This window comes from Oryzias melastigma, linkage group LG9 (genome assembly GCF_002922805.2).
Source record: "Oryzias melastigma strain HK-1 linkage group LG9, ASM292280v2, whole genome shotgun sequence".
NCBI classification, from domain to species: Eukaryota; Metazoa; Chordata; class Actinopteri; order Beloniformes; family Adrianichthyidae; genus Oryzias; species Oryzias melastigma.
In genome coordinates this window covers 2,151,259-2,151,797 of record NC_050520.1, presented here as the reverse complement: position 1 = coordinate 2,151,797, position 539 = coordinate 2,151,259, and positions in this window count along the sequence as shown.

Sequence of the window (539 nt, the reverse complement as noted above, 5' to 3'; positions counted from 1 at the left end):
TTTTTAAATAGACTCAATAGTGAATCTCTGCTTTTTTTAAATAAAATACAAAAATATGCTTTAACAGTTAGAAGTACCGCCGTGTTAGCAACTAAAACCAGATAATCCGTTGATATAAACACTCCGAAGAGAAACAAGAACTAACGATACTTTATTTCCGCTGATTCCTCTTTGTTGTGTAGCCATAGACTGTATATAGAATAACAGTCTATGTGTGTAGCCCTAAACTCTAAATCACAATTAAAATGTTTACTTTTTTGTTGTGAGTTAATATGTAAAAAAAAAGAAAGAAAAACACTATTATTTTATTTTTTAATACACTGAATAGAGAATCTCTTTTTTCAAATAAAATGCGAAAAATATGCTATAGAAGTTATAAGTATCGTCCGTATTATTAACGAAAACACAAAACAGTCCGTCGATAATAACAGTCCGAGGAAGAACAAGAACTAACGATACCGTAGTTCCGCTTATTCGTCGATGTTGTGTAACTCTAAACTCTAAAATCACGATTAAAATTTTAACTTTACTATTGTAAG